This window comes from Benincasa hispida, chromosome 10, assembly GCF_009727055.1.
Source record: "Benincasa hispida cultivar B227 chromosome 10, ASM972705v1, whole genome shotgun sequence".
In the NCBI taxonomy this organism is placed as follows: Eukaryota; Viridiplantae; Streptophyta; class Magnoliopsida; order Cucurbitales; family Cucurbitaceae; genus Benincasa; species Benincasa hispida.
In genome coordinates, this window is record NC_052358.1 from 41139194 (window position 1) to 41160834 (window position 21641).

Consider the following 21641-nt stretch of genomic DNA (forward strand, 5'->3'; position numbering starts at 1 on the left):
GGTGGAGGCGTATGTTTTGCGTGGGCGATCGTTATGGGCTGTTCGGAGTAAGGTTGGGAGGTCTTGGTGTTTGAGGGCTATCTTGCGAAGTAGAGATAGATTTAAGCATCTGGTTCATTTGATGACTGGTGATGGACGGTCTTGTTTTGTTTGGTGGGATCCTTGGCTGTTGGGGGGCACAATTTTGGATTCATACGGGTCTACGATGGTTCATGATGCAAGGAGTAGTTTGGAAGCGCGGTTGTTGGAGTTCATGAATGGTGAGGGAGGTTGGAGGTGGCCTACAGTGTCTTGGGAGCTGCTTGAAATCTGGGATCTTATCCAGGCAGTGTGACCTAGGGTGAGGGGGAGGATTATTGGGTTTGAATGTCAGATGCTAGTGGTCAATTTTCTATCGCTAGTGCTTAGGAGAGTATACGTCCTTGTCGTCCTAGGGTGTCTTGAGCTGGTATTTTGTGGGCGGGGGGTGGTATTCCAGGTCACTCCTTCTCTGCATGGTTAGCAGTGAGGGACAGGTTGGGTATGCGGGATTGATTGAGGCTGTCTCTTATACACATCTAGATGTGTATAAGAGACAGGCAGTGAGGGACAGGTTGGGTATGCGGGATTGGTTGAGGAGTTGGGGTGTGTTGTCAGAGGGGGGTGTGGGCCTGTCTCTTATACACATCTAGATGTGTATAAGAGACAGCTCCTTCTGTGCATGGTTAGCTGTGAGGGACAGGTTGGGTACGCGGGATTGGTTGAGGAGTTAGGGTGTGTTGTCGGGGGGAAGTGGGGTGTCTTCTATGTGGGGGAGGTGTGGAGTCGCGGGATCATTTATTTTTTGAGTGTGGGTTTAAGAGAGAGGTGTGGTCTAGTGTGTTGCATCAGTTGGGTTTGACGCATCGGGTGGCTGGTTGGGATGTAGAGTTAAGTTGGTTGTGTCGAGTGGGGTTGGGTAAATAGATTCGTAGTAAGTTGTTCCGTGTTTTCTGGTGTGCTTCCATATACTACATCTGGCAGGAGCGTAATCGGCGACTGCATGGAGTCGACCGAGATCGGTGTCTGCTCTAGTTCACCTTATGATCTCTACGGTTCGTGCTCGTGCTACTTCCTGGTTGGTTGACCTTCTTGGTCTTATTTAGTGTGTGTACGAATGTTTTTTTCTTTTTTTTGAACTTCACGTTATTCTCTGTTTTGCGTAGCCCCTAGTTTTTGGGGTTTTGGGTTCTTTTCTTTGCCTTTCTCCCTAGTGGTTTGTGAGTGTGCGTTTATGTGTTGGTTTTGTTCTGGTCTTTTCCTATTGGCTTTGTTTTGGTTTTGTTGCCCTGTCTTTGCTTGTGTTTTGTCACTTTCATGCCTTGATCCCGGGCTGTGGGATCCCCCTTGTTGTTGTATAATAATATCACTTATTCTAAAAAAAAAAATTGGTGATATAACGTTAATGCAAAATCTTGTGACATTAGAAATCATAAACTGCTTTAACCTCGAGTGCTTTTCAAATGTCGGTATGAAATCGACAGCTCTTTAGATCCTTCATCTTAAATCTTGTTATAAGCTAAAGAACTTCTCTGATATTGTTGAAGGAATGGAATGCCTTCAAAGGCTTAGATTAGAAGAAACTGGTGTAACTGGACTTGGTGCATCTTCCAAGTAGTATCTATGACCTAAAATAGCTTAAAGCTATTACATTGATCAAGTGCTTCAAGCTACAGCAATTTCCGCTGCCTTTAAACTCCATTAATTCTAGTTTAGATATGAGCACTTGTGTTCAAAGTTTTATATGGTCTATGAATTTTGAGAATAGTTGCATTTTGGAATTGGATTTCATCATGACTTTCAATTGTTTCCACTTCTTGAACCATTTATTCTTAAGTGGGAGCAACATCAAGACACTCCCTACAAGGATGAGCAAGTTTAAGCATCTTCGATCAATCGATTGTAGTAATTGCAAACTTCTTGAACATATTTAAGATATTCCACCATTTCTCGAAAACATTGGATTCAACTGGGTGTGGTTCCTTTTTAAAGTTTGATGCTACCAGCTTTTTTTACATAGACAAACTCTCTAAAAATGCTTAATACTTATGCCAAGATTGGACAAAAGTATTCTTTTATCAGGTTAGTTTTTAATTTCTTTCGTCATACAATTTCTTCCCTCATTAACTATGACTTATAAGGGCTGTTTGGGACACTGAGTTGAGATAAAATGTCTGGAGTTCATATGCCTGTGGAGTTCATATATATGTGAAGTTCATATGTCTATATTTGGGGTGCAAAGTTATTTGGTCTGAGTTCATATATGTTTAGGGTGCAGAGTTGAGTTCATATGCTTGGATATCTGATGCAGGTTTTTGAACTCTAAATAATATGCTTTTATGATTATTATTTTTATTTTGAAACTTTTTTATTAAATAATTCTACTCATCTGTATTTGAATAAAATATGGATTACAATTTTTTTTTAATTTTTAAAAATTTTATTTCTTTCGTTCTTTCTTTTTTGAGCTATGAACAACAATTAACCCATTACATTTCTGGTAGAAATATGGTTAAATAAAATTAGAAACTAAAGTGAAATCAAAACTTTTGATTCTAGCTAATTTTTCTCCATGAATTTCATCATCATCTTCTTCTTCTTTTTTTCTTCTTCCTATTGTTGCTCTATATTTTTACTATATCATGATTTTTTTAATTAAATCTCCTCCATCATTGTAACAACCAATGAAATGTCACCATATTTTTTCGACAATTTCACTTTTATTTCCTCTAAATTTTGAGGATCATCAGAGAACAAATCTCTATTTCTCACTAATTCTTGCTTAAAAATATTTCATGAAAAAAATTTCATTTTGTGGTTTTTTTTTTGTTATATGTTACATACTTTTCAACTACATACATACTTTTCGTCTAAATATTCTTAACACTCGTTTGATATGTGAATTCATTACGTATAAATATTGAACTTAATGTAGACAAAATAATATTTTTTTATATAATCAACAACCCGAAAACATACATTAATAGTCATCAATCTTATAGTAGTCGGAAGTGATTGTCGAAGTTGATTGTCGAAGATGTTTTTTGCAGAAGTTTGTAGGCGGAGGTGGCTGTCAGAGCCTGAAGTTGGTCGCATGAAGATTATTGGAGTTGGTTGTCAAAGTTTGTCTCAGAGGTGGTTTTCGAATCCCGAAGTTGGTCGGGAAAGTGGTCGTCAAAGTTGATCATCAAATATGATTTTCGCTGGAGATTGTAGTCGGAGGTGACTGGCGGAGTCTGAAGTTAGTCGCATGAAGGTTGTATTAGAGTTGGTTGTTGGAGTTTATCGTCGAAGGTGGTTTTCGAAGCCTCAAGTTGGCTGCCGGAGTTGCTCACTCAAAGGTGATCATTGAAGGTGATTTTCATCGAAGTTTGTAGTCGGATGTGGTTTTCGGAGCCTATGAAGGTGGTTGCGGAGTTGGTCATCGGAGTTTGTTGTTGGAGCCAATTGGTTGTCGGAGTTGGTAGCAAAAAAGTGGTTGTCGAAGTTGGGTCACCGGAGGTGGTTGTCGGAGGCCAGAATTGGTTGTCAGAGTTGGTCGCCAAAGGTTGTCAGAGCTCAGAGTTGGTCGTTGGAGTTGTCATCGGAGGTGGTTGTTGGAGTCTGGATTTTCATCGTCAGAATTGTCATTAGAGGTGATTTTCAGAGGTCGGAGTTAGTCGTCAGAGTTATCATTGGAGGTGGTTATCGGAGCCTGGGGTTGGTTGACGGAGTTGTCATTGGAGGTGGTTGTCAGAACCCGTAGTTAGTTCTTCGAGTGTGACAGTGGCCAATGGGTAGAGCCATTGAAAATATGGAAAAAATTGAGAGTTGGGGTGAGTTGGTAAAAATATACCAACTCAACTCTGCCAACATTTAAATTTGGTGGTCTAAACAATGAGTTGGTATATTATACCAAGTCAACTCATATTGGTGAACCAAACACCCCCTTAGATCTCAACCCTTATATTTTATGAATATATATATACCTTATATGTCTCATTTCTCATATATCTTAACAATGGGAAGTGAGGGAGGATAGAATTAAAATCTCCATTCTTGTTAACCTTATTCTTTTTAAAATGAAAGAAAAATTACATTTAAACACGTATTTTGAATGTTTTTAGTGGAAGCACATAGGGTGTTTGGATTGGCTATTATTGTCACACCCCATACCAGATTATCCTCCTAACCTAGACGGAATGGTGACTGCAGTAGTTACTAACCCTTTTACTGGTACTTACTGCCTATCTTACCTGTTAAATAATACTCAAACCCTGAATACATACATATTAACTCAGAACTTAACACATTTACATCACAGGGTTTCGCAACATTGTTTATATATGGATATTACAACCTAGTGAGCCCCATCAAGAATACTAGTCACTAGACAAACACATGTGAAGCACAAAAGGAGAGAGGAAAAGTCGAAAGGGGGGAAGAAGTCTAGTGCTAGTTCTTAGTGAAACTTCTTTATCTAACTCTCATTTTTGAGTGGTTTCTTTGGCTTTCTTTCTGGTACTAACTAATACAGGTCTTCAATTACGCTTCCTTCAACCTATTTCTTTGAGTGGCAGAGTAGCAGCAGAATAATCCTATGGGAACTGACCGCTACCTGAAAAAGAAAAACATTCGAAAACGTGAGCTAGAAGCCCAGTGAGTGACTTAATAAAAATATAAATCTCATGCTTAAAACCAAAAGCTTGAGAACATAATACTGAAACTAGAGTATACCAAGCAAACGTGTACATAAAACCTTTAAAACGACCATTAACATCATTATTCCTCAGTTGAGAACGAGCATACATCGCTCTAGCTTCCAACGTCTGTTATCGGCTAAGAGACCCATACCTCGGCCTCTCATTCAGACTTGTCTACGTGCTCATGGAGTTTTCTATGTACCGTCAACACCTTAGGTACATTTATTCAAATTCCTTCCTTACCTTTGGTATCCGGCTCACTCAAGCTATCAAGTTCTCGAAAAGTATTTAAAGAATAGTTCTCAAATATAGCATAGAAAACTCTTTAGGATACCTTCCTTACCTTCAGTATCCCTTTCAGTATATTTAGGAATACTAACGCATGTACTTTGACAATCTTAGGTATTTAAAGCATAGTACATTAAACTTCATACGACCTTAGCTTTAACCCTAACGCATGCTTCATACTTTGCAAAATAAGTTGGCTTAAATCATGTTGAACTAGCTTGTAAAACTATTAGCATGTGTTAGATATGGGAAACATACTTGGAAAACTCATACATTAGTAACATCTTGCGTTGATAAACATTCATAAGCATTAGTAATTCCAAACTATCCTTCTAGCCTAGAAGAAGATATGACTACCTTTATCCTTAGTTGAGAGTGAACTATCAGATCTAACTCTCAATGCCAACCTTAATCAGGGAGAACCCTTTTGCTCAATCCCTCGACGTCGTATTACCTACATGCACGTGGTTATAACTGAGTACCGTGATACCTTAGGTACTTGACTAGGATACCTTTTCATTGGCCTTCAGTATCCGTCATATAACTAGTCATAAACATTTAGTTGAAAGGATACCTTCTCATTATCCTTCAGTATCCGTCATATAACTAGTCATAAACATTTAGTTGAAAGGATACCTTCTCATTGTCCTTCAGTATCCGTCATATAACTAGTCATAAACATTTAGTTGAAAGGATACCTTCTCATTGTCCTTCAATATCCGTCATATAACTAGTCATATACATTTAGTTGAACACTAAAGCTTAGTGCTCAAATAATCATACTAGTTCATCATAAAAATGGAGTTACTTAAACATACTGAAAGTATTTATACAATATAACATATCTAAATCATGTCAATTCCATGGAAAACATGCTTTACTTAACATAAGAAACAGTTTCACAAATATGTTGCTAACTCAATTCTAAACATTTTTGTAGAAAGAAGTTTCTTCAAAAGAGGTCTGAATTTTGAGTTATGAATTTTTAAAGTGTAATAGAGAATCTGTGCATAAGCAGATAGCTGCTTGGGAGGAACAAGCAAACAACTCACCGTGGAGATTATAGCGAGATTTTGTGATGAGGATCTTGCTAATGAGAATTTCTGTGTTTTCCCTTTTCAGGTAGTGGTCAGTTTTCTCAAAGTTGATCCTGTTGCTGCTTGCCACCGAAAGACTCGGCTTATCAAAAGACTTAGGTTGATGATCTGTTTATGTACACATGTTTTGAGAGGGACTAGGGCTTCTATAGGAATGTTTGGGGTACCTGTGAATATATATTTTTTTATCTTATAAAAGTAGTCTTGGTTGTATGCATGTATTTATGTAACCTTTGTAGAACCTTAAGAGAGGTTAGCTGTTTGCGTATATTACTAATCAGATGAATAGGTTAGTATTTAGATTAGAAGGCTTGGGTGGTGAATGCTGGCAGTAGGGCTAGTAACTACCATGGTCATATCCTCTTCCAGAATAAAAGGGTAATCTGAGAGGGGGTTGTGACAATTATAGATTGTAGTTTTTATAGTCTGTGAGTTATGTAGTCTTTAGGTTATAATCGTCTATGTTTGAAGGGTAGACTATTTTAGTTTGGATAGGAATTAGGAAATATTGTAACAAATAGGGAAAGAGGGGATGAATAGGAAATTGTAAACACCGTAACAAAGAGAGATTTGAAATAGTAATACTCAATAGTTAATTATAGGTTATAATAGTTGGAATACCATCTATTTTAATTGGAGTCCTAAATATGGAATGAGTTGTAATAGCCCACTCCACCCAAAGTGGCCCAAACATCCCTTATATAATAAGGCCATATGTACACCGGTTGAAAAATAATCCATCAATCGTAATCTAAAAAGTGGGCCTTAATTAATTATTTTTTTTATTGTTTACTATTGAAAGTACGATTTTAACCTAGGGGTATTTTTGTAATTATCTTCAGCCCTAGGGTTCTCTATTGTCTATTTATTCGCCCTATTCTCTTGTATTTAGTGTATCAATTTAATAATAAGAAAACGTTTGTATCATGGTTTTTCTCCCTATTTTAGGGTTTTCATGTAAACTGTGTGTTGATCTCTATTTTCGTCTTGTCTCTTTTATATTTCATCATGGTATTAGAGCTTGGTGACGAAACCCTAATCATCATCGACGAGAACCAACCACAGCCATCTTCATCAGCCCCCGAAGGAACCGAAGGAGCTCCAATCGTGGACATGAAAGTTGTCATCCAAGCAGCTGTGAAAGAATATCTCCAAGCCGCCCTACCGTAGCTAATCCCAGCCGCCGTCGACAGATGAAAGATTCCAGACCAAAGCCTTCTTCGATGTTCAGAGACGTCCGATCCAGCCGTTGTAGGGAGTAACGACCTCATTCCAGACCGAGGGCTCGTTCCAAGGTCAGAAACGCGCGATCTAGTCACTGCAGGGAAAAACAATGTCGTTCCAGACTGAGAGTCGCTCGACAGACGCGGGATCGTGCCGAGCCACGTCGATGGGATGGCGCCGAACCCTTCATTTGCGCTGGTAATGCCGCACGACCCGATCCTTCATTCCTATTTTGCCCAATCGCAGCTGACCCGAGCGCCAATTCGAGATATTCAACCTCAGCGACTCAATTCGATGATCCGACCCAACCGGTTCGTGACTTCTTCCGCCGGCGGCTCGATTCCAGCATACACAACTAGTTCTTCCCACATTCAGCTGTCGGTCGAAGCTTCGTTTCCAGTCGCGTCAAATCATGGTGGTTCGGCCCAATGCCCTGATGATATCCGATGATGGTTGACATATCTCTAAATGCAGATTTCAGATTTGGAAACGACTCTTGGCACAAATCCTCAACCCATCACCACAGAGAATCCGGTAAATTCGTTCTCTATTTTTCCCAATGCAACTTACTTATCTGGCTCTATGGGAAATTCTTCAGGATTTCTGGTAGGAGAAAAATTAAATGGCTAAAATTATTTCTCTTGGTCCCAATCGATCAAAATGGCCCTAGAGGGACGACACAAATTCGGGTATTTGACAGGAGAAATTTCGAAACCTATCTCGGGTGATCCTCAAGAAAGAATCTGGAAAGGGGAGGACTCTTTATTACGCTCTGTCCTCATCAACAGTATGGAGCCACAGATTGGTCGACCTTTACTGTATGCAACAACTGCTAGAGATATCTAGAAGGTAGCACGGGACTTGTACTCAAAGCGACAGAATGCATCTCAGTTGTACACACTACACAAGCAGGTCTATGAGTGCAAACAAGGGACCATGTATGTCACATCCTACTTTAATAAACTGTTAGTGTATTGGCAAGAGATGGACCTTTGCCAAGAGATTGTATGGAACTGTGCACAAGATGAAGCTCAATACTTGAAACTTGTAAAGGTGACCGGGTGTATATTTTCCTGGCGGGATTGAACCCCAAATTTGATAGTGTTCGGAGTCACATATTGGGTCAACGACCTATACCATCCTTCAGAGAAGTTTGTTCAGAGGTACGACTGGAAGAGGATTGATCGCATGCTATAAACAATCCTGTTGTTGTTTCCACTGATGCATCAACCTTTGTTACAAAGGCATCTAGTGTCGATGGTGATAAAAAGCCCACTCTTGTGTGTGGCATTGTAAGAAGTCATGGCATAAGAAGGACCAGTGTTGGAAATTGCATAGGAGACCCCCAAACAGTAGGTGGCAACAGTCACATGACAAATCAAATTCTGGGTGTGCCCTCGTAAGTGACTCAGTTAATGAGAATACATAACATCAGCCCTTTGCCGACAATAAGAACAATTTGACTGCGGTCGGGGTGAGTGCGATTGCACAATCAAGTACTTTTCCCTCTTTTGGCCTTATTAGCATTAATGGCAAGAAACCTTGGATTATAGATTCAGGCGCCACAAATCACCTCACCAGTTCTTCAAATATGTTTATTTCATACTGTTCGAGTGTGGGGAATGAACGTATTAGAATTGCAGACGGATCATTTGCCCCGGTTGCAGGGAAAGGACATACCTACCCGTTTGATGGTTTAGTACTATGTAATACTCTACATGTGCCTAAAATTTCATATAATCTTTTATCAGTCAGTAAAATTATGAGAGATCTGAATTGCAAGGCCATTTTCTCACCAGATTTTGTTGTGTTTCAAGACCAGAAGTCGGGGATGACAATTGGCATTGTCCGACATGATAAGGAGCTCTACTACTTTCTGACGATGCTTTTTCTAGGGAGGATCATAGAACTGGTTTTAGAACTGGTTTTATGTCTTTAAATTTTTCTACATCCGAAAATGACTTTATGTTATGGCATTATCGTTTAGGACATCCAAACTTTCAATATATGAAATATTTGTTTCCGCATTTATTCTGCAATGTGAATTTAGCCTCTTTAAATTGTAATATGTGTATTCGTGCCAAACAAAGTCGTGTTACTTTTCGTTCTCAATCTTATAAGCCGTCCATTTGCTTCTCCCTAATTCATAGTGCGTCTGAGGACCCTCACCTACTACTACCTCCACTAGCAAATGTTGGTTTGTCACCTTCATAGACGACCACACCCACCTTACTTGGGTTTTCTTACTTACTGATAAGACTGAGGTTTCTTCTGTTTTTCAACCAATTTTATAAAACTGTTGAAACCCAGTTCCATGCAAGGATTGGAATTTTGAGGAGTGATAATGAGCGAGAATTCTTTAACACTTCTTTTCGAGAATTTCTTATATTTAAGGGGATTGTCTACCAGAGCTCATGTGCTTATACTCCCCAACAGAATGGAGTAGTCGAGCGTAAAAATCATCATTTGGTGGAAGTCGCCCGGTCCTTAACGTTGTCTGCCACTCTTCCGTCTTATCTGTGGGGGATGTCATTCTTACTGTCGCCCACCTCATTAATCGCATACCCTCTCGTCTCCTTGACTTTCATAATTCCTTAGACCTATTCAAAGAATCTTATCCAAACGCTTGATTTTCGATGTTCCCCTTCGGGTCTCCAGCTGCATTGTGTTTGTCCACTCCTATGGCCCAAATCGCACAAAATTCACACAATGTGCTCAGAAATGTGTCTTTGTTGGGTACCCTCTCCACCAACGTGGGTATAAATGCTATCATCCGTCTTCTCGAAAGTATTTTGTCTCCATGGATATTACCTTTCTTAAGGATCATCCATTCTTTCTCGTTAGTTCCCTTCAGGGGGAGAGCTTGAGTGAAGAGACTAATTGGTCTTCTTATGCTATTCCTTTAGAACCCACCCTGATTCCATCTCCCAGTCCTGAAAATGCCTGTCTGGTCCTTCCTACCAACCAGATTCCATGGATAACCTATTATAGGAAGAATCTTAGGAAGGAAAGAGTGCCACCTATTGAATAGCCGGCTTCGGTCCATGAATCAGACCCTGCATCAGGTCCAGATACGTATATTTCTAAAACTAATGATGTTGATATATGTATGGAGACTGACAAGTGCAGAGAGGATAAGGATGAAGGAGGTGGCAATACCGAAAATGTGACAGATAAGAAGACAACTGAGAACGATAACAGTAGAGAAAAAATACCAGCAATTAGAGAGGAAATGGAAGGTATTATTGGAATTCCTGATATACAGATGACTGATCATGCTGAGAAACCTGGAAAGTTGGGAAATCATGATACCTCTCTTGATCTTCCTATAGCATTGAGGAAAGGTACTTGTTCATGCACGAGGTATTCTATGCACAGCTACATGACATATAGTAATCTGTCTCCAGAATTTAAAGCTCTCACTACCAGCTTGAACACTATCATGATCCAAAACAGTATTCGTGAAGCAATAGAAAGTCCTGAATGGAAAATGGTTATTATGGAAGAAATGAGGGTTCTTGAGAAAAATGGAACTTGGGAACAAGTGTCTTTACCTGAAGGGCACAAGTCAGTTGGATGCAAATGGGTGTTCACCATAAAGTATAAATAAGATGGGATGATTGATCGATATAAGGCCAGACTAGTTGCTAAAGGCTTCATTCAAACCTTCAGAGTTGATTACTCTGAAACATTCTCTCCCATGACCAAACTGAACACTATTCAGGTATTGCTATCTATTGCTGTGAACAAAGATTGGCCACTTCACCAGTTGGATGTTAAGAATGCATTCCTAAACAGGGAACTTGAAGAGAAAGTCTATATGAGCCCCCCTCCTGGGTTCGAGAGTTAGTTCAAGCATAGGGTATGTAGACTGAGGAAGTCATTATATAGGTTGAAACAGTCTCCAAGGACTTGGTTTGACAAGTTCACTAAAGCACATGGATATAAACAAGGACACTCAGATCATACACTGTTTATAAAAAGGTCAGGCTCCAGGAAGATTGCAGTCCTTATAGTGTATGTTGATGATATTGTTCTGTCTGGCGATGATGAGGGTGAAATTATGAGGCTTAAAACAAAAATGGCAGAAGAGTTTGAGATTAAATACCTCGGTAAGTTGAGATATTTCCTTAGAATGGAAGTGGCCTGATCAAAAGAAGGTATTTCAGTGTTGCAATGGAAATATACATTGGACTTACGCAAAGAAACATGCATGACTAGGTGTAAACCAGCTAACACACCCGTAGAGTATAATGCAAAACTTGGTGTTACAAACAACAAAATTCCTATTAACAAGGAAAGGTATCAGAAGTTGGTTGGGAAGTTGATCTACCTGTCCCATACAAGACCAGATATTTTGTATGCAGTGAGCGACGTAAGCCAATTTATGCAAGCTCTCTATAAGGAACATATGAGCGGTTGAACGTATTCTTCGGTACTTAAAGGGGACTCCTAGTAAGGGCCTGATGTTCAGAAAGTCCAAAAAAAGGGCTATCGAAGCATATACCGATTCTGATTGGGCAGACTCTATTATTGATAGAAAGTCAACCTTCGGATACTGCACTTTTGTTTGGGGTAATCTTGTCACCTAGCGAAGTAAGAAACAGGGAGTTGTTGCCAGAAGTAGCGCTGAGGCTAAATACAGGGCAATGAGCTTAGGAATATGTGAAGAAATTTGGCTGAAGAAAGTATTGTCTGATCTTCACCAAGACAGTGAGCTTCCAATAAAATTGTTTTGTGATAATAAGCAGCAATAAGCATAGCAAACAATCCAGTCCAACATGACAGAACCAAATATGTAGAGATTGATAGACACTTCATCAAAGAGAGACTGGATAGTGGAAGCATTTGCATCCCCTATATTCCCTCAAACTAACAGGTGGTAGATGTTCTCACAAATGGGTTACTTAGACCAAACTTTGATTACTGTATCAGCAAGTTGAGTCTTATTGATATTTATGAACTAACTTGAGGGGGAATATTGAAAGCAGGGTTTTAACCTAGGGGTATTTTTGTAATTATCTTCAACCCTAGAGTTCTCTACTGTCTGTTTATTCACCATGTTCCCTTGTATTCAGTGTATCAATTTAATAATTAGAAAAAATCTGTATCGTGGTTTTTCTCCCTGATCTAGGGTCTCCACGTAAATTGTGTGTTGGTCTTTATTTTCATCTTGTCTCTTTTATATTTCATCATTTACTTGTTTTCCATAATCATATGAGATGTAAGGTCCGCCTTTAAATTTGTAATCAAATCATGTAATTTGATTGAGAAATAAAAGGTGTTTAATCTGATTGAGGTTGAAAATTATGTGGGATCCACCACCTTTATCATTACTGTTATCGTTACAGATATTGTTATTGTAAAGTATGAAAATCATGAATTTCCCACATTTAAACCTTTATTGTTACTGTTACAGTTACAGTTAGGGTCAAACAATAATGGTAACAGTAAAATATGACAGATTTATAATTTTAAGTAAGCGTGATCAAATGCAATCAATTGTGTTTGCGATTCAGGCCAATTACAATGAAATCTCATTTCGATTACACCATTTTTTATTACGGTTTGGTAAATATGGTCTAAGTGTGTTTACTCAAAGGAAGAAAAAAAAGTGTTTTTACTTAACAATATTGAATGCCAAAAGCATCTCAGACTGAAGTTTATTGGGATATGTTGATGATTATAATCGTTGATTATGCATGTGGCAGGGTATCTGGCATGGAATGTCCGTTGAAACAAAGCTACCTAGAAATGAGATTCCGAATTCATTTAGTTGTACAACAGGCTGCTCTCTCATGCTTCAATTGCCATTGGATGTGAAGAAACATGTTTTAGGGACAATTCTTTGTGTTGTTTACAGTATGAAGAATTGTAGCGGCTATTTCGATGTTCAGATTTAATGTATCGAGGGCAAACCGCCCCAATGTCACTACCAATCCCCTCTATGAAATAATATATTTTTTCATACATGGAGGGGTTTATGGGTCGGGACACAAGGGTCCTGATACTATTCAGGTGCCTCCAGCGTCGACTTGACTTCAGAAATGATAATAGACATTGACACTTCACAACTTTGAGTTCTAGATTTCGATAGGTCCTCACAATATATCTTTTATGTGGTGAATCAGATCACTTGTACATTTCATATGTTCCACAAACCTTAACATCCGACTTGGAAAAAGTATTGAGAGAAGATACAAGCTATTTTGATATCACAGTTCTTCAATTTGAATTAGAACACCATGAGGATGAACAATCATGGGTGGAAAAATTTGGAATTCAGTTCATATTTGATGACCAAATATCCTTGGGGCAGATCTATCAAGGGGTAGGAGGACACATACCCCTCAAATAGTGAGGTTTTACATTTATGTATATTGTTTTTCGTTTAAGTATAAAATATTTGTAGTCTTAATTTAAATATATTTCATTCCTTTTATGGTTTCTTGTTGCTTCAGCTATTTGAAGAGCACCTTGGTTGACAGTAGATCAACGATCCACGCAAGGGCTTTGATAACTAATACAGATTAACTAATGGGTCTTTTTAAATATAGACAATAAAATGCTCCAGCCCATCAAAAACCCAGGTGAAATTCTCATAAGCCCATGTGACCCAGTAGAAAAGAATGGCCCATGACCCAATTCTTCAAAAGATGGGCCCGATTATTATCCATTGACACGACCCAATCGAAAAGAAGGCCCAGTGCGAAACAAAAGAAAAGAAACGAGCGCTCCTTCATCTTCCCAACGTTCTTTTTCTTCTCCATTTCCATTGCCACTACTTCTTCTTCACTTTCATTTCGTTTCTTTTTCTTCTGCTGTGTTTCTTCTTCTTCTGCCGACAGATTACGGTAATATCAATTCTATTTTTTCTTTTTCCATTCATTATCCATTCTTGTTTTCTTTTCTCCTTTTATTCTTCTGATAGACAACAATAAATCTGTTAGTGGATGATACCACCCTACCACCATTTATTAACCTAAATTCTTTCAACAGATGAAAAGCAACGAAAAAAGCAACAAAAGAACTATGATAAAAGGCGAATCCTCAAGCAAAGGAAAAAAGAATAAAAACTGAAAAGAAGGAGAAGTTTAAACCAAAACCAAAGGTATAATCCTTAATCGTAAACCTGCGATAATAGACAATGATAGACCACTACCATTGTCTACCAGTGATAGTCAATAATAGTATTATATCTCTCTCTATCATTATATATATGTTTTGACTATAGATATGTTTCTATAATACCTTTTATACCTACTCGATGATATATAAAGGTTAATAAAGAGTAGTATATCAAGGTAAGGAAATGATAGTAGTCTATCACTGCTTATCATCACTAATAAACAATGATAAACAATTATCATTGTCTATAAAAAATATTTGATAGATAAATACAAATTTAGTTTTATTGTTGATAGATAGTTTTTGATATATACTTGTTATATAATGTTATTGCTAGAAAATAGTTGCTAATATATAATTGTTTATCAAGAGTGTTCTATCAAAGCAGTGTTAGAAGTTTATCACTGTTTATCAGTGATAGACATTGATAATACTATCACTATCTATCACTGATAGACAATGATAATGTTCGATCATGGTCTATTTTTGAAAGTGTGATACAGTACCATTTATACTCTATTTATATTTTTGTTGTTTTTATTGCTCAGATAGATCAGTTTCACTAGTCCGACAATGATAGACAACGTTCATAGACCAAGTGCTAGACTTCTATTACTATCTATCAGTGATAAACTACTATTAATGTCTATCAACATATAATAATTTTGTTGATAGTTTTGTTGCTAGTTGTTAATATTTTTCTTGTTTTCACAAAGATGTTAATTAAAATGATAGTAATAGACAATAGATGACCAAATGATAGACCAAGTGATAGGACATCACTAATATCACTAATAGACATGATAGAAGTGGTTTCACGATCAAAAGAAAACTACTTTGTCAATTAAAACAATTCTGACTCATTAGGTTGAGAATATATTATGGAAACAACATGAAAATAAATAAGTTTCATGGTAAGAGTTCCCTTTCTTTTTGTTTGTTTTTAGATATATAAAATTGATAGGAGAAAGATAGACACTAATAGCTATCATTGTCTATATGTGATAGACACTGATAATAGTTTACCATTGCCTATCAAAGATAGACAGTGATAGACTACGATTAGTATCTATCTTTGGAACATTTGTAAATACTGGTTTCTTTTTCCATTTTTATAAAGTTGATCCCATTAACAACGTTGAGTAAAAAGTAATGAATGGTGATAAACAATTATTCATAGTGAAGCTTAACTTGGGATTTTGCAACTATCGAGTATGAGATTTCAATGAAATTCCATGTGCTTGTTGTTCTTCAGATGCTTAACGTGGATACTTATTCTTATGTATTTGATTATTATTATTCAAGAATGTTATCATCAACATATAAGGATTTCAATGAAATTCCATGTGCTGATGTGCTTGTTGTTCTTTGGATACTTAACATGGATACTTATTCTTATGTATCTGATTATTATTATTCAAGAATGTCGTCATCAATGTATAAGGGTTGTGTTCGATGTAGTGGAGTTCATTGAGATTGGAGGGATGTAGATGATGACATTATAACATTACCTCCTATTTTTAAACGTTCGGCAGGAAGACCTAAAAAGCAAAAGATCCTATCTATAGGTGAAGCTAAAAGCAGTTCATCAAGATGTAGTCGTTGTCATCACAAAAGTCGCGATTCTAGGACTTGCAAACTTTATCAAATTAATCAATGATGTAATCACAATAGTTGCATTTTTTTCCTTGTATTGCCAAATGGATTGATATTAGAATTTAGGAAAGTTATTTTTTTCCTTGATTGGTTCTATTATTGAGGATTTTTTTAAATAATGTTATTTTAATAATTATTAAGAAAAATAGGGTTGAGTGGAAAATATTGTAAAAAATAGGTGTTGTAATCGTGAACCCGGTACACAATTACCACTGAATCGTGTACCGGGTACATGATTACCCGTGACCTGGCATGCACAGACTGCCATATGGGCAGTCATGCAGGGTTGACCAAGTAATCGTTGACGGGGTCCACGATTAGACTTAGTGATCCTTAAACCTGTCCCCTTCCTCTTCTTCCTCCCATCCGAAACGTTTTCTTCCTCCCATCTGAAATGTTTTCTTCCTCTCACTACCACTGGTCGCTATCTTGCCGCTGTCCGCCTCTCCCTCTGCCGCCACCGTGAGCCGATCTACCCTTTGTCGCCATCCGCCTTAGGTAAAACTTTTTCTTTATTTTTTTCTAATATATGAATTTTTTGTATTTGGGCTTTTATAGATTTGTTTATTTGGGTTGATTTATAGATTTATTTATATGATTTTATATAATATTTATAAATTTGTATATTTGGGCTGATTTATGTATAGATTTGTTTATATGATGTATGTATACTTTATAAATAGATTTATGTATGATTTGGACTGATTTGTTTATATGATTTGAGTTGATTTATGTATACTTTATAGATTTGAGCTGATTTAAATGTATTAGATTTGGGTTGATTATTTTTTTTTTTGTAATTAGGCGGTTGAATTTTTGTAATTGAATCGTTGAATTTTTTGTATTAGATTTAAATGTATTAGATTTGGGTGATTTAAATGTTAATAGACTGAAATTGTAATTTAATCTCTAAAAAAATTTATAATTTAATCAAACTTGATGATTTCACTTATGACCAATAACCGACAAGTGTCAAAAAAAGCCCATGCAAACACCTTGATATCATAATGAACAAATATTATATCAATCATGCAAGAGTTAATACTATTAAATTATATGTCATAAAAATAAGTGTTTGAATAACGCATTTTATTATGAGACAACATAAACAAGGTGTTTGGGTTTAGGAGGACAAAAACGTAAATGCGATGTCTAGAAAATAAGTGGGCCAAGGATTAAAGGATTAAAGCTTCTAACCTTTGTTAGAAATTTATCATATTTTTAATAGAGTGAGCTCTAATTAAATTCATGTTGATTTTGATGTTATCTTTTTAGTACAACAATTAGTAATCCGAACTAAAAGAAAATTAAAGTACAAAGGTTTTTCAATCTTTGAAAAGAAGATTTGGGCTGATTTAAATATTTGGATTTCTTTAAAAAGAAGAAACAACTTTTTTTCGTATTAACATATTTTTTTGTCAACTATAACAGCTGAAAAAAAATATGAATGAATATGCGTCTTGAAGATTTAGTTATTCTTGAACCTGGATATTGACGTTGAGATGATAGAAGTGGGGAACAAGATCTTGAATTGGTACCATCAGGTATTTTCACCTAAATAGATTGGGAAATTACTAATTCGACAGGTGAACGAGGGTCAACTTTGGAGGAAAGGAGTATATGTGTTGATAATTCTAGTTTACTATGGAATGTTATTTAATACTAAAGAAGACTTATAACTTGCTGTAAAAAAATACTATGTGACAGAACACTATGAGATTATTGTAGTGGAATCAAATCAAGATATCTGGTATGTGAGATGCAAACCGTGGAACTCATGAGATGTTCGAAATCACCAAACTTGAGGGGGAACACTCATGTTTATATTCTGGATTGACACGGGATCATTCATAGCTTGATTCAAATTTTATGAGTATCAAAATCCAAAATTTGGTTAGAGCTGATCTTGGAGTACCTGTGGCCCTACTCCAAGAAGTAATAAAAAAACATGGCTATAATATTAATTATATACGGGTGTGGCAAGCAAACAGAAAACATTGATTGTTGTTTGATGATTGGGAGAAATCGTATTCAGAACTTCCGTATTGGTTGAGTGCTCTGGTTCATTACAATCCAGGAACACGATCAGATTGGTATTTCCTTCCTACTAATGTGCCAGGTACGACTATTTTTGGTCGAGTTTTCTGGTCCTTCAATCCTGTAAGAGAAAGGTTCAAATATTGTAGACCATTAATCCAGATCATTGGAACTCATCTCTACGGAAAGTATAAGGGAAAATTATTGACCACCTTATATATTGATGCAAACGGGCATATATTTCCCCTTGCTTTTTCTATGTTGAAGGTGAAAATTTGTCTAATTGGTCATGATTTTTGTGGATATTGCGTGAATATGTTACCCAAAAAATGGTATTTGCTTGATTTCTGATAGACATAAGGACATTCTTGTTGCAATTAATAATGAGAAAATTGGTTGGAGTGAACCTAGAGTGTACCATCGATATTGTCTTCGCCATGTTGCTTGTAATTTCAATACGAAATACAAATCAAAGCAACTAAAAGATTTGGTGTATATGGCAGAAAATCAACACCAAAGACGCAAATTCATTCGGTGCATGAAAGAGTTGAAACAACTGAACCCTGAATGCCTTGAATATTTTTCTGATATTGACTTGGAAAAATGGACCCAATCACATGACAGTGGGTACCACTATGGGTGGATGACAAATGTATGAATGGTGTTTTCAAAGGTGCTAGAATGTTACCAATTATTTCTTTGGTTAGGCTAACATTCTATTGCACAATACTATATTTTGAATGTCGAAGACAAGAGACTAGTGAAGCATTCGACCGTGGGGACATGTACACAGAATATGCCATGAGAAAGCTTAAGAGGTGGGAAAAACGAGCATCTGCACACACAGTGACATCTATTGACAGGGAAACTCAAATTGGTATAAGTATGATTTCTCCTTATAAAGACAACATACATAAGTTTCGAGCTTCAAAGAAGGAATTTGTTCTTATAATAAGTGGCAGTAATTCAAGATTCCATGTTCTAATGTAATTGCAGTTTGTAATTACATGTGTTTGACATACATACCTCTTATTGATGAGTGCTACAAGTTATCCCATTTCAAGCGATGTTATGAAAGACGCTTCCATCTAATAAAACACCCAGATTATTGGCCAGAATTATCATTTATAGAAGTTCGATCGAATGCAAACTTACTAAGAGAACAGAGTAGGCCAAAAAGTACGTGCATTCATAATGAAATGGATTGGAAAGAGACAAGTCAAAAAGTTCGATGTACAATTTGCAAGGGAGAATGACATAACAAATGTACTTATCCACAACGTACATTATTCCTCTTCGAGCCATTGGATTTTTTATGTAATTGTATTTTTTTATACAATTGTAATTTATATGTACTTGTGTTTTTAACGTAATTGTATTTTTTATGTAATTATATATTTTATGTACATGTGTTTTTATGTAATTGTATTTTTAATATAATTGTATTTTTTTTATATAAATGTAATTTTTTATGAACTTGTGTTTTTAATGTAATTATATTTTTTTTATAATTGTATTTTTTATTTACTTGTGTTTTTAATTTGATTTTGTTATTTAATGTAATTTGAACTTCTTAGGTAATGGAGCCCGGTCCTTCTAATCCTGTACAACTATATCAACAAAATACCCATCGTTCACAATCAATATGGAATAGTTCTTATATGGATAGTTTTGGGCTGTCGGAGAAGGGAGATATCTACCCAACATACTATCCCATTTGATCCACGTATTATTCTCTACGTTGAACAAACTAGTTTTCTTGGGGTTGCACAGATCGGATTTATCCAACTTGATTGGCACCTCATTACTGCTTTAGTTGAGCGTTGGAGACCAGAAACCCACACATTTCACCTACCTTGTGGGGAATGTACGATTACGTTGCAAGATGTTGCCATTCAGTATAATTGGAAAACTGTTTGTGACGAGCTCTTGGGCGTTCTACCAGATGATCTGAAAGACTCAAGATTGAGTATCCTGTGGTTGGCGTCCCAGTTTCCAAAATTACCTCCCGATGCCGACGACATCAGCATACGTAGGTATGCACGAGCATACATTATGCAGCTTATTGGAGGATTTTTGTTCGCTGACAAGTCGAACACTCTGGTACGTACTCGTAGGGTGGTGCCTATCTTGTATGGCTTTATAGATAACTTTGTCGGACTACTAAAGTACAAGCGTTGGAAATAGTGGGACCGCTATACTACTACAGGTTTGGGCTTATGATAGATTTCCAATTATAGCACCACAAGTCCAATTACAGGCCCCAGACCACTTAGTGCCAAGTATTATTTCATTTATATATTTATTTCGTTATCATTTTATGTAAGAATATAAATTAACTGTATTTTTTATTATTTTAGATGGAATGGTGTATTAGCTGCCTTTGAACAGTCAGTAAATATGTTGCTAGTATAACAAAAAATATTTGACTGATGCACAATCAAGGTAACAAATGTATACAATAAATTAATATTTAAAACATTTGGTTAAATTAATTGGGTGTATAATTATCTTCTTTTTTTGCCAGATTAATTGGACGCCATACACGCAAGATATTTGGTCATTATTACCTGATTACTGCCGTGATAGTCAAGACATCTAGTTGACCGTTAGCCATCTTTTATGCTTCCATATAGTAGAGTGGAATCATCCAGATCGTGTGTTGAGACAGGTCGGTCTACGACAAACGATACATTCATTGTGTTATACACTCCCAGAACTACACCAGATTGTTTTGAGAGATAAGCATGACCAAGACTTACATCGAATTCACGGAATATATATCCTACTGGCATGCACGACATGATAGTTGTGCACTGGGAGAAATAACAAATACACCACTCGTATCAAATGACTACTTTTCCTGGTACGATTCAACCACGATGGGGTTTTATCACACCTGACGATGCTTAGATTTAGAATCAGGCATTTCCCAAATATATGATATGAATATTATTTAATATTAATTTTATCATCTTACATAATAATCTTATCAAAGAATACAACAATATTCAGTACAACACGATTTACCAGAGTTGGGTTCAATGTGTTACCAAACATTGGTCAACATAGAAACTATTATTCAACAAACAAGATGACTCAATGTTGCTGACACTGATCGAAGAGGTATTCGTCGTAGACGACAATGGCAACAGGGCGAAGCTAATTTAGAGGCATAGGAAGACAATCCATGTGGAGTAAGGGCTAGGGGGTGTGGAGTAAGGGTTAGGGGGTCGTCTTTAAATCTCATGTAAACTTCTATTTTCAAATTAAAGAACTAATTGTAAATCTTCCTTAGTATCATTAGATTTTTTTTTAAAATTTATTTGTAGAGAGATATACTACTTAGTGAAGTCACAATTTTTTTTTATTGGTTAAAATTGAGGATTAGAGAAATGAGGATTACTTAAAAATTAGAAAATAAACCGTTAAATTGATTAAAAAAAAGATTATATAATTCACAATTAAATATATAATTAATTAAATAAAAAAGTAATCGTGGACCCGGTTC